We start from the raw sequence: 13,359 nt of genomic DNA, 5'->3' as shown, positions 1-13,359 counted from the left end.
GTGGTCCTCTCCACATACATTTGTTGGATTTTATAATCTGGACAAGGGTTTGACTCCTGCTTCACAAGTTCTCTCTGCTGGAACAGGATGATATTCATATTTACTTTTATTTATATGCTTTAGCTCGCTTGTGCGCCGCTGTATGCTTGCCACATGGGCTTAGACAGTTGGCAGCTATTGTTCACGTGGTGTGAATGTAATTCATTCCCATAGCGATCATACACAGCTCGAGTTCCATGAAAGGGAACGTCTCGGTTATGTACGTAACTTTGGTTCCCTGAGGGAAACGAGGCGCTGCGTAGCTGACCATACTCTCTAGCACCTGCATAGGCTCATACCTTTTGCAGAAAATCGGACTCGATTTATGGAGCACGTGACATAGCCCCCTAGGGGGCATCGCTTAAGCGGCATCAGCTAATAAATTGGTGTGATTGTATAAGGGCTTCAGACCACGTGACACTCGGATGGAGTCCCATAGCGATCATACGCAGCATCTTGTTCCCCTCAGGGAACCAAGGTTACATATGTAACCGAGACGTTTTCAGCATCTCAAGTCATAAACAATGTGTTGATGATATGTCATGTAATTGTAGTTTGAAACTCGTCTTATGATCCCTGCATTCTGTTGTGTTCAGTCCAGCTGTTTTCAGGGGTCGTCTGTGGAAGGTGCTGCTTGTTGCTCGTACTGGTTTTACGAGGCGTGTTGCTCTTTACAGCTGGAGTTGCACTGACTGCCTCCCGCTCCTAAAGATCCATAAAACATACCTGTACATCAAGCTTTAATTGCTCTGTTAGCAGGAAATTTCCTTATAACTGAATTTATGTTCGGTTGAGGGTACGATTAATTCAGTTTTTAACGTGTTATTTTTATATAACTAATCTTACTAAATTAAATTATTAAATTGTCAGTCCTAAAAAATAGTCCATTCAAACTCTATGGTATTTTACTGTCAATTCATCTTGTCACTTGTTAGAAGCTAGCCATTTTAAACAGATTATAACATGTAGGATATGACATGCCCTCACTCTTGAAAATTTTAATAAATGTTATGACCAAAGACATTTCTATCTTTTGCACAATTCACTACTTTGGTACTGTGTTGTCTGGGTCCTGAGGCTTTTACGCAAGTACACAAATGTGAATGCTTGGACAATGCATTACAAACCGTAAGTGTAAGCGATAATAGCCACTCTGAAACTTCTGTGGGACTTAACTACGTCTTACAAAGACACTGGCTGTTTTTCAGTGTTCTTACCTTCTCAGGCAGAAAGTGCATCAAACTCGTCTGATGGCTGACCAAAGAATTTGATGGCGGCTACATTTTTGTTTGCTTATTAATGTTAACAAATGTAGTTAACTAATGTTTACAACTGGAACCTTATTTTTAAAGTGTTACCAAAATCTAAATACTATGTTTTTCCTTTGAATCAAGTTTTGTTATCTTACCCCATTGGCAAATATGCTTTTTTTTTTTTTTTCACTCAACATGATCACACAGGGAGTTGGCATGTTGTTTCTGGGAGTTCCAGTACCCTAGGATTGGCCACAGTATGCTGATTTACAGATATGCATCATTTCCCATCAGACAATTTTCATTGGCTCCAGTGTTTTTATGGTGGTTTGGGGGTGGGTGGGTCAGTTTATAAAATATGCATTCCTCTTCACTGTATTACAGCCTGTACAGCTGAAAACAACTCACTTCACAACTCACATTTTACTGGAAAACACAACAAAACACAGTAAGTAAATACATTTTTGCATTGATCACTTATGAAGAGTCTCCAAAAAATTTTGCTCTACCATGACATTCGTTGACCTGAAAGAGAAAACTGACTGTAGAAGAAAACAGTTTACACGAACAGCCTGTCTACACCAGACATGAGTGTTGTGTCACGTCAAAAGAAAAAGAACCCCATATATAATCAATGATGCTGTCTACACTGAAAGCGTCAATTGTGGTATGCCCATTGTTGCGCGTCTGTTGTGCCGACAATAAACGGGTGCCGCGTTCCATTTTGCACTGCATGCATTGGTGCTCCTACACAAATTAAATGGTTTAGAACGTTCTTGTTGACACGTCCAGTGTAGACAGCCTCAAGCTGTTGCTTCTCATCAACCGATGCGCCCCGTGTAGACAGGGTGCTATGCGCGCTCTAGCACCCCTTGAGGCAATGCTGAGAATGCAACTTGTGTTGGGTTATGAATTGTGTTCTGAAACATTTCAGAATGCAACAATGAGAGAAACTGAATGTATTTTTGTATTTACTAGAGCATGTTTCTTACATTATTTATCCTGTAGCATCCTTTGAGAAATTATTTTAGGTTAAACTGTTTCTGACTTCATCACACCTTGTAAAAACTAATGTTCTAAAATGATCTCTCCAGGTTCTTCAAATATGATGAAGTCTGTTTACGGAAAATTCTGCTTCCTTCAAGATCTTTTTTCCTAAACTATGAAGGTTAAATATCTATTCCAATTTAATCCTGCCCTTTTATTCCAGGGTGAACATATGGAAAATTGGAGTTAATATTTCATTTGGAATTATCATATCAAAGTAGATTTTAAAATCACCATAAGACTGAGGTTGACATTGCCTCACAAGTTGGTTTTTACATAATATTTTCTCTTGGATCTGGGCTTGACATAAATAGTGCTATACTGACACATTTAAAGTTTGTTGGCATGTGAATGCAGAGAGCCACAGAATTCATAATTTAATGGCATCCGTAACTGCAGGGACATCGTCGCGAGTGCAGCCCGCAGCACACTTCAATAACAGCACATGTGAATATTGTGCCTTTGAAAAGTTTGTCAGCATGACAGCGTCACTGGTGTTTTTGACACCATCTGTCAGACAGAAGATCACTGCCTCTGTCAGCGCTTATCAGCTCATGTTCCCCAAGTTTGTGCGTGCAAATATTCCACCAAATATTAACATTCTTCAAGCCGTCTGGGGAGAAATATGAAAATGTTCAATAATCTCTCTCTCTCTCTCTCAGTTTTATCTGCAAGCATCCATCATCCGAGAGCTTGACAACATGGATTTTCATCCCTCACTCAAATGAAAAAGAAGGATATTAATGTTTTGATGCTCATCTTTTTGAAGACGAACTACCGCTGATCATCTATGACAAGCCGGCCGATATGATTCTTTGCTTAATATTCACCCAAATTATTTAATTTCACCGCAGGTTATACAGTGGCGTCAAAGCTGACTGCAGATTAATTTGTTTTGTGTGAGAAACAATAGTGTGGGGCTGCGGGGGCAGCTTACATGCGCCGTTTAATTGCATTACAAGACCCACATTTAAGAGAAGAATGCAAAATAGCAGAGGCGCGATTTTACGGACGCAAACAAGGGCGTCGATCTCAGATCGATTTGAGCATATCAGTCACAATGCCCTATCAGCGAGGTGCAGGGTAACCTGATTTCAGTGAGAGATGCAGAGGGGCGGAGGGGTTCCACGTGCAAACAAAAGCTCAGAGTTAATCGCTGCTTGGAAAGCCAATTATGGAGCAGTCGCTTGACTAGGAAATGATTCCACGATCCACCAGCGATGTTTTCCTGCGGCTGTACTTGTCAGGTGTAATCATTTTGTTTTGCTTAATGTTTTATGCAAATGTGCTCAGGGTAGATCTGGTGAGGGGTTTGTGGGTGTGCGATTCTTGTGCATCAAGGGGGTGTGTTGTTGTTTTTTTACTGCTCTGAAAAAAATATTTGCATTCCTCTGAACACTTTACCCTGATTATTTCCTGTTTGCATCAAGGATTTGAGTGTGTGTGTGTGTGTCTGTGTCTGTGTGTGTAAGAGAGATCACAGGATGCATCAGAGGTCTTCCCTGAAGTATGATGTTTTACTAGCTTAACGCTGCAGGTTCCTGTACTCACCTGATGAATTGTACTAACACCAGCCTCTGAACATTCACTGATAAACCTGTACTGCAATGATGACATGTCCACATATCTGATATATCAGGTGTTATTCCAAGGTACTCTGATGTATAACATGATATATCCTAATATATACTGAATAATTACCATATTGATGTACCATATGGTACTCCCAGGAATACCACTTCAAAGAATACCATGGTACATGTCTAAAACCAAAAAAAATGTGGTATTATAACAAGGTTGACAAGATTGGGTTTTCCAAGCATCTTGGAGATCTTACAGAACACAGTTATATGTATTTAGGCTTCTGTCTTATCATGTAATCTCAGACTGACTCAGTGATGTTGAGATCCATCTGTTGCAGGACTCCAGCAGTGTGTTAATATTTCCTATTGACATGCTAAAGTAGAAGCAATAAAATAACCGTCTTATGACAAATGTTTTTGTGAAATATCTAGGGCTCTATTTTTGTGAGCATGCAAAGCACAGTGCTACACGCTACAACCGTGCGCTAAGTCTTTTCCAATGTTTGTGAGAGTGCTAATTCTAAGCACAATTTTCATTCCAGCGCAAAGCGCAAGTGGGCGTGGGTGTTTGTGTTTGCACTATCTGTGTGTGTATGTGCACAAACTATGGGTGTATTGTATGTTAATGAAGTGGCACAAAGCATAATTTGCTATTTTCCAGAGAAATAGTTCATTGTTTTAAGACGTTTCAGCAGCAGGTCTGTTTTCAGCACAAAGTTTAAACTCAGTTCCTGCATTTGCAGTTTGGAGATTCCACCAGCAGGTGGTAATAAAGTTCATGTCCAAACTCTGAAAATATGGTGGAACATCAAATTATGTCCCAGACAATCACTGTTGTTGATGTTTTATGAAACAAACATTTATGAGATTTGTGTTAAACTATCTATAGGTCATGGTTTATTTTCAATTATTATGTTTATATTTACAAGTGTATTTATGATCTACTTTATAATGGGATTTTTCCTCCTGTCGAAGAGTGATTTTTAAGTCACTGCAAAAGAGGCTGGTGGAAGAAGTTGGAGAGAGTAAAATGTCTTGATTTGGTATGATTTTTTTTACCGTTATTTTTGGTAAAATTTTTCGTGTTTCAGTAAATGAATACAGTTTTTAAATCGACCGGTAGAAATGAGGTGCGAGCTGATACAATCACTGTTAATACTAACCATGTTTTGTGTGTCACTTGATCAATATGATTAATAATACTTACAATCTCTATAATTTAATTTAATAATACTTACATTCTCTATTCAAATCCTGATGAGAATCACATTTTCTATGCATATAAAAGAAGCGAGTCACTGTCATAGAAATATGTCTGATATTCAACAAGGACACAGTTAATGCACAAAAGAATGTAAGTCCATATTTCTATTCTTCTAATTCATTGCACACAGACCATTTACACTACCAACTTCTTATGAATGTGCTGTCTTTGTTTATATCGCTGGTGTTTGAGGGAATGGACTATATAATAGGATGCAGACAGTGGAATAACTGGAGAAGAACCTCAGAATTAAATTGCACTTGAACCAGCCCATTAATACTCTGTTCACACAATTTTGCCAAACCCACTTGCGCCTAGATTTCAAACTTCATGGCCATGTGTACTGACTTTGCATGTATGATTATTGCATAGCACACTTAAAATAGGGCTTTTGCACAGTATTGTATAGAATCTGACAGGACTGACCAGAGCAATCAAAGCACTGAATTAATGGCTAAACCCAATTATTTCGCTGAATAAATAGAAAATAATGATCAGTTAAAAATAGGGCTGCAACGGTACACAAAATTCATGGTTTGTTACGTACCTCGGTTTTGGGGTCATGGTTTGGTACGGTTTCGGTACAGCAGGGAAAACAAAGAAACTTTCTTTAAATTATTTATTTTGAAAACACTGTGGCTAATGGGCAACAGTTCTTTTTGTGAATGCTCATTTTTACATTACTGCACTTTGCATATTTCTTCAATGAAATTACAATACAAAACTTAAGAGCCTCTTATATGCACATTGTATAAAAACATAAATAATAATAAAAATAAAAAAGTGCAAATATAATAATTGTAGCAAAATTTTACCTTTCAGCTCACCACTTATCACTCAATTGTCACTTTTTTTTTTTTTTTTTTTTTTTTTTTTAGGGAGATCAGAATATACACATTATCAGAGAAGAGGGTGGATCTGTTAGCATTGACAATGTCCCTGCTGGACAACTACAGCATGCATGCTTATATAGAGCGGGCACTACAGAATTGCTAAAATGCGTTCTTGTAGGAACTTTATAATGGGACTCAAGCACGTTGTCATGAATCCCGCCTTTGTTGTTTCTCCCAATCACCACCAGAGGGCTCCATCACCTGAGGATTGACTTTAACACTCTGAACTCCATTTCCCATAATCCCCGTACCTGGCAATGATTACCTGTTCACCTGTTTCCAATCTATTCAGCTATTTAAGTCTCACTCTCACTCACTGTCATTGCAAATTCTTGTTTTGCCCTGGCTGACATTTCTAAGCGTTCTCTGAGTTTTCTGTATTATCTGTGTATGATCCTGGTCCGTTTACCCTGTCTTGACCCATTGCTGACTATTACTGCCTTGATTTCCTGGATATAACCTGTGATTGTCTGCCGCCTGACCTGACCTCTTGCCTGTTTATTTACTACCACTCTGGACTTCCTTTGATAGTACTGTTGCTGGTGATTGAACCCCTACCTGTCTGTATTACTCCGTCTATTATGATTAAAGCTGCAAATGGATCTCAACTCCGTTGACTTATCATTACACATGTTAAGCAGGTGCTTAAATCCTGTGTTCTTGATGATTGAGTATGGTTGCATATCTGCAGCAAAAAATACTTTTATGGTGTTCATTATCGCTTTAGCTCTGTCTGAGCTTGCAGTAAGAGGCTTCTTGAACGTCGTGGTGAGGCTAACTTGCACAGGCTGTTTATGCTTTGATCCTGTCAGCTCAAGTGACACATGTGGATGATGTCACCAACAATGAGTCATCATGTTAGATGTGCTTCGTGATACATACCCGACTTCGGGGAAAAAGAGACAACATAGCCTTCGTCCTGTTCACTACTTGTTGCCCAGTATTACTGTAGTTTACTGTGAAACCATAATGCTCCCAATCAACAGATTTTAAAGATGGTGGTGGGTCTTCAATCTCTGGCTTATTTAAATCTGACAGATTTGTATTTTGTTTAGTTCCATCACAGTTGGGAAAAATAGCGAGCTAGCTAGTATAAACTTCACATGCATTTATCTGATTCGCAGTTTCTAGGGTACTGTTCTGTTAGGTTTTGGTTGCGTGCTCCACAATCTTTTTCATTTTAGTTCTACATGGTTTGTGTTGTCGTTATAGATTGTTTTAATATTGGTTTCACACATGCTAAGATATGTAATCATTCGTATGACTGCATGTACCGTACCGAAGGCCCTGTATCTGGTCGGTTCAGCGTGGATACGTGTACTGTTGCAGCCCTAAAAAGCAATTAAGATGAAAATATCACAGGCTCCCAGCAAATGTAGAGAATACGTCACAGGTGGATGGGCGGGTGCTGACCATGTGCTTTAAAATAATTTCCTCCTCTTGAGGAAACGTTCAAAGGTGTTTTCAGGACATATATGAACATGTTCCTGCTTCTCAATGAAGGTTTGATTTGTGGAAAAAAAAAACATAGCGAGTGACTCGACTCACTCTGAACTCAGCCATCAAAGGTCCATAAAGCAGTCATTTTTGGGTCCATTTAACTGCCCTATTTGGGTCCACGAGGTGTTACGTTAAATCATGTTAAGATGAATTTCACTGTAACACACTGTGATGGTTCACGTTCTTCTGAAACCGTAATGAGGGCAGAGAAACGTGTGTAATGACATTAGATTCCTCATGTGATACGGAGGCTTGCCATTACGGCTCTGAAACGCTGGTAATGACATTGTGGCTGGATTCATTCCACTAGTAATTTAATAACAAATATGAGACCATTGATTAATGTCTGCAGAGTGTGTGTGTGTCTTGAAGTACCAGTTAAATCTCTTGATATTGCAGGTCATTTATCATCTCCTTCTGACATGCTCATAAAACAGAACATACAGTAATTAATTTTTGCCAAAGACTGAGAGAGAGGGATTTGTGAGGGGGAAGATAAGGTGTGTGTTTCACTTCAAACAAATGGACAGTTATTATACTGTCACAAAAGTTTTAGCACAATGTTGGCATATGTCTTATAAAAAGAGAAAAAGTCATTTTTAGATGACAGTGGTGTTAGTGAATTGATGCTGGAGGCTTCACGTCACATCCATTTGTGAACTTATTTGACTCATGAACTGCAGACATCAATGGAAATGGCAGACTACATAACCCAAACTGATATAAACATAAATGCTGAGAAACATATATTATGAGTCACCAGTGCAAATATCACTGAAAAACGTAAAGAGTTGTCTTGTGTTTCTGAGCTGTAATACATCACTGGATATATGCAGGACAGAAACACTTCTCTAGATTCTATTACCAAATGGAAATCCCATAAGCCTGAAAATATCACTGAGGAAAGATAAAAATGTCTTTTCTTCACTTTCATATCAAACCGATGTGCTGGGCTTTGAAGCTGGTGAACTGCTGAAGACACAAATGTTTTGAACCAGAATGTCCTCCAGTGAGATGGCAGAGATCATCTTTGTTGAGATCATCTGGATAAGAGGATGTTTGTTTGACACTATCTTGTAGTTCATAATTATTTAGCTCAATAACCTCAACCCTATGAACAGTTCCCTATCTGTCACTCACTTGACGTTGTGTCGATGTAGTGACACTAGGGGTCACTCTTGGGAGCCCCAAACACCTCAGCTTTTTGAAAAAAGGCCAATGGGAATTGGCGAGTGGAATTTGCATGCCACTCCCCCGGACATACGGGTATAAAAGGAGCTGGTATGCAACCACTCATTCAGATTTTCTTTTCAGAGCCAATCGGTTCTATTCATTGAGCTGAATTCACCGAGTTCATTCACCTCATCTGCTGGATTTACGACGCATTTCAGTGGCTTCTCCCCCTCTGCACCTGTGGACTGCAGAGAACGCCCCTGGGCGCTTCAGCAGAACAACAAAAGAGAGTATATTCTAAAGAGTATATTTTCAACTCTAAAACAGCGGCACACACGGAGCGTCTTTTTAAAGATGCCTTTCCGTTTGTGTGTTATTCCTGGTTGCGGTCATTATCTCTCCGCTTCTGACGGCCACGATCGCTGTCTTATGTGTCTGGGCGCTGCCCACGCAGAGACTTCATTCGTGGATGGGTCTTGTCCTCATTCCGATAACATGACCATGGCAACGTTGCGGTCGCGGCTTGCCTTCAAAGAAAGCAAGCCACCCCAGCGGCTCCCTTGGTCCTTCTACCTACAGGTATGAGTCCACGTCAGTTAGGACTGGGGGCGATTTGGGGACTCTGATGGGACCACCTCCGCCGGGTAACCCCCCACGGACCTCCCATTCCTCAGCATGCTCGCTTGCCCCAGTCGGGCTCTCGGATGAGACAGCCAGCTCGTCTCAGGGTGAGTTTGACCTCTTATTCAGGGCCCGGGAAGACGATGAGTTATCGAGCGCAGCATCGGAGAACAGGCTCATCCATTCTGACATGGAGGCTTCGGCTGGGCTTCCCCCTTCGGGCATGGTCGCCCAGTCTCAGGCCGACGCGGAGATGACAGACATGCTTTCCCGGGCAGCCGCGAGCGTCTGGCTAGACACCCGTCTCACGACCGGCCGCCAAGAACCCTAGGAAGGCTTCGAAGTGCCACTGAGATGGGCGACCTAAGGGCGAGGAGACCCGCTTCTATGGAGCTGGTAGACAGACCACTCCATCCCCGGTGGAGGGCCTGGAGGAGACCCCCCGCCCCTGCGCGCCCAGCTGTGGCACAAACATGCCCACACCGGTTGGTTCCAATGGACTGCAGGGACGATGTTCCTCCTCCCCCCTCCTCGACCAATCTTATGGTGGGCGTCAAGAGCCAGGTAAGTGCTTTGAAGTCTCTGGACTCAGCATGGCCACAGGGTTTGATCCCCCTCGACATGGCGCCTCAGACTCCGCCCTGCCGTGAGGCCCCACCCGCCTGTACGTCCAACCTGATTATTCCCTTGGTCCCCCCCGCCCGGAGTTTGGACGCGTGGCTCGCGCTTTCCAACCCATCGCAATGGCTGACCCAGACCGTCCAACTCAGACCCTGTGCAAGGTCAGGGAGGACGAGGAGCAGTTCGTCCAAGTAGCACCCTACTGGCCCACCCAGACGTGATTCTCAGACCTCACGCTCCTTACGACAGCCCCTCCTGGCGAATTCCCCTGAGGAAGGACCTTCTTTCTCAGGGACGGGGCACCATCTGGCACCTGTGTCTAGACCTCTGGAATCTCCACGTCTGGCCCTTTGACGGGATGCGGAAGACCTAAGTGGCCTACCATCCGCGGTGGTAGACACAATCACTCAGGCTAGGGCTCCCTCTACGAGGTGCCTGTCTGCCTTGAAGTGGCATCTGTTTGCTAAGTGGTATTCTTCCCGACACCAAGACCCCCAGAGATGCACAGTCGGATCGGTGCTTTCCTTCCTGCTGGAGAGGCTGGAGGGGCGGCTGTCCCCCCCCACCTTGAAGGTGTGAAGGTGCTGCCATTTTGGCACATCATGAGGCAGTGGATGGTAAGTATTTGGGGAAGCACGACTTTATCATCAGGTTCTTGAGAGGCACTAGGAGGTTGAATCCCTCCAGACCACACCTCATGCCCTCGTGGGACCTCTCTGTAGTCATTCGGGGTCTATGGGGTGCTCCATCTGAGCCCCTGGAGTCAGTAGAGCTTAAGACACTCTCTTTGAAGACTGCCCTCATGATTGCGCTCTCTTCCATCAAGAAGGTAGGGGACCTGCAGACGTTCTCTGTCAGCGAATCGTGCCTGGAGTTCGGTCCGGGTTACTCTCACATGATCCTTAGACCCCGACTGGGCTATGTGCCCAAGGTTCCCACGACCCTGTTTAGGGATCAGGTGGTGAACCTGCAAGCGCTGCCCCAGGAGGAGGCAGACCCAGCTTTGGCGTTGCTGTGTCCGGTGCATGCTTTATGCATCTATTTGGATCACACGCAGAGCTTTAGAAGCTCCGAGCAGCTCTTTGTCTGCTTTGGTGGACAGCGGAAAGGAAGCGCTGTCTCCAAACAGAGGATCGCCCACTGGGTCGTTGACGCCATTGTGATGGCATATCCCACTCTACTAGGAGTGTAGCGGCCTCCTGGGCCCTGACCAGTGGCGCCTCTTTGGCCGACATCTGCAGAGCAGCAGGCTGGGCAAAACCCAACACCTTTGCGAGGTTCTATAATCTCCGGGTTTAGCCAGTTTCGTCCCGTGTATTGTCAGGTCCGAACAGGTAAGTTCTGGGACAGCTGGCCAGGTGTACCACTTGCGCATAGCACCCTTCCCCTCCCATGAGGTGAAGACGTGCGCTTTTGACTCCCAGTCGTGTTCACAAGTTGTGATCCCTGGATGACTTTCCTCCTTAGCCCTGTGGCAGACGAGTTTGCGGAGAGACTCGCTGCTGGCCCAGTACGTGTGCTAACTAGGCCCTGTACTGAGGTAGGTGCTCCACATGTGGTGGTTCCCCGTAGGTGACCCCATGTGATATCTTCCGCTAAATCGTTTCCCTTTCGGTAAACTGCGTCTTCCTTGGGCAGAGGCCCCTCTGCCCCCGGTCACCATGTTTGTAGAAACTATCTCCACTCAAAATACCCCCACCCCTCTGGGCGGGGTGTAGTCTGCGGTGTCTTCCCCTTCAGAGTGACACCCCCCCGACATAGACATTTATGGCCCCCAGTTGCTTAACAAATTCCACTCTTTTTGGGGAGAAAAAGAGGAAAAGAGGCCACTGCTGGGCTAGCCTGTCCCTATTTTTTTGGGCAGTTAACTTGTTCCCGAAGGACCGTTCGACGCTCATGGGGGAGGTTACGTTATGGCCTGGTGCACTGGCTACGAGGCACACAGCGGTCTGCCCATCTCGCACCGCCAGTCCACATAACACAGTTCAGATATTTGTGGTGTTTTTTATAGGGACCCCTAGTGTCACTACATCGACACAACATCGAGTGAGTGACAGATAGCGAAAGTCCTGGTTACTTTCGTAACCTCCGTTCCCTAATGGAGGGAATGAGACGTTGTGTCCCTCTTTCCACAATGCTTAACTACCCGCTGAAATGGCCGGGACCTTGTCTCGGCTCCTCAGCACAAAACCTGAATGAGTGGTTGCATACCAGCTCCTTTTATACCCGTATGTCCGGGGGAATGGCATGCAAATTCCACTTGCCAATTCCCATTGGCCTTTTTTCAGTGTTTGGGGCTCCCAAGAGTGACCCCTAGTGTCACTACATCAACACAACGTCTCGTTCCCTCCATCAGGGAACGGAGGTTACGAAAGTAACCAGGACATTTTCAAACACACTTAGAACTAGTTTACACTGAGCCAACAAACACCAATCTCTAACGTTGTAGTTTTTTTTGAACGACTGAACATCAATTGGTGTTTGTCAGGTTATGGAATGGTTTTTCAACAAACCCTGATGTAATCTGACTTGATCACAAACCATGGCCATGATTATGATGTAAGAGCCCATGCCAACTCCATAGAAATTAAAGTCTTAGTGGAGCCAAATGAAAATGTGTAGAGTGTCTTTGAATCAGAACAGTCACCATCTGAAGCAGATCCTTAAACCGCTCAGGGGCAAACCGAGGAAAATTCTGCAAACTACATTTCATCTTGTGACCACAGTTCATGGCAAAAAAAAATTAAATAAGCTCTTTTCCACTCATCATTTACTCTTCCTTTCCAATCTTTTTCTTTGAAGGCCTACATCAACATGGAAAGACACCAGTTCTAGTGAAATTTTGAGCCAGATTAAAAATGCTTTTAGATTTTTACTCAGACTTATTTTTTCTCCAGACACTTTAAAGCAGTTTGTTAGTGTTTGTTGGTTGAGTGTGAACATGAACAGTTCTGTTCTCCAACACTCTAAATCCAAAAGCCATCTTTACAATGTTTTAAATGCTGGTGTTTTTGGGGGCTGTGTTAACAAGGGGTTGCACTGAGTTAGATTCTGTGACAGCAGGACAATTCTCTCCGTCGACAAACTGTGTCTCAGTGTATCTGCATGAAATTAGCTTTAAATAGTAACCTGTTATGAGCAAATATATTTGGAATTACACAAGAAATCAGAGTGTTTGTTCCCCAAAAAATTTATATGCAAATTCAAACACGATGTGTTGAATTCTGGACAAGTGCTACCAAGTGGCGAATGCTCATGCTCCAAATCACTCACCTCCCTCATTAGCAAGGACGTAAGTAAAAGAATGCTGTTTTGGTACTTTTAGTGTTTGGGTTAGGAGTAAAGGTCTGCGCGGGACTGTTTTT

General features: G+C 43.3%; 1 long non-coding RNA gene across 1 annotated transcript in view; it reads left to right on the top strand.

Moving 5' to 3' along the window:
• The first annotated feature begins 1,684 nt into the window (after positions 1 to 1,684).
• Positions 1,685 to 13,359, top strand: part of LOC127411009 (uncharacterized) — a 29,494-nt gene continuing 17,819 nt past the window's right edge. Inside the window, exon 1 of the long non-coding RNA XR_007892202.1 lies at positions 1,685 to 1,740. This is a non-coding gene — a long non-coding RNA (uncharacterized LOC127411009). The remainder of the gene's footprint in view (positions 1,741 to 13,359) is intronic.

The sequence above is a fragment of the Myxocyprinus asiaticus genome, chromosome 20 (genome assembly GCF_019703515.2).
Source record: "Myxocyprinus asiaticus isolate MX2 ecotype Aquarium Trade chromosome 20, UBuf_Myxa_2, whole genome shotgun sequence".
NCBI classification, from domain to species: Eukaryota; Metazoa; Chordata; class Actinopteri; order Cypriniformes; family Catostomidae; genus Myxocyprinus; species Myxocyprinus asiaticus.
Note: the sequence above shows the minus strand (reverse complement) of the source record. Positions and strands in the feature narration are given on the sequence as shown.